This window comes from Cebus imitator, unplaced genomic scaffold, assembly GCF_001604975.1.
Source record: "Cebus imitator isolate Cc_AM_T3 unplaced genomic scaffold, Cebus_imitator-1.0 Scaffold973, whole genome shotgun sequence".
Lineage (NCBI taxonomy): Eukaryota > Metazoa > Chordata > Mammalia > Primates > Cebidae > Cebus > Cebus imitator.
Window position 1 is genome coordinate 48,034 of NW_016108288.1, and position 822 is coordinate 48,855.

Below are 822 nucleotides of genomic sequence, written 5' to 3' on the forward strand. Positions count from 1 at the left end.
GACCACAGATGCCTTGTGGGGAGGTCCTCAGCTCTTCTGCCCTGCTCATCTCCAGAGGGCAGCACCTGGCCCTGACCCCGGGCAGGAGCCTAATGCCCTCCCGTGGCTCTGGCCCACTGCCTGCCCTGCCCCAGATTGAGGCACTTCCTGCTGAAACCCTCAAAACAGAGCCTTGGGGAGGAGGTGGCGGATGGTCGTGGACCGGGAATCCAGGTATCTGGGAATCTCGTCTGAGGTGCCAGCCCTTGGGCATGGCTTCGCTTTTCCTCCCGTGTCCAGCAGGCCCCTGCCTGCCTCGGTGCAGTCTGCCCCTCCCTCCCCATCCCAGCAGGCCTTGGCAGCAGCCAGAGCCTCTCCTCTCTGGGAGGGCTCAGCTCTCTCGGGAGCTGATTCCTTGGAGTTTCTCTATGTCCTTGCCTCTGGTGGGTTGTAAAACTATCTGTGCCTTTGTGGATGCTTTTGGGTTTATCTGGCTCATTTTAATTCATGTCATGAAAGCAATGGTCTCTAGTGACTTTCTGTGTTTGAATCAGAACGGAAACTCCATTGTTTCACACACACCTGTGTGCACAGACACACACACTTACACACACTAGAAATTGTATTACAGAAGAGAAAAGGAACACACACATCTCTTAGGAAGTCACACCTCTCAAAATCAAGATATTTCGTGAACACAGCAGGTTGCCGACCTGCCACATACCCAGAGTGTAGATGAGAAGGGCCCCTTTGGTGGTGATCATCTGGGGTGGGAGCTCCTTCTGACTAAGAGAAATAGACTTTTAAAATGGAACCAAAAGAGAGCCCACATAGCCAAGACAA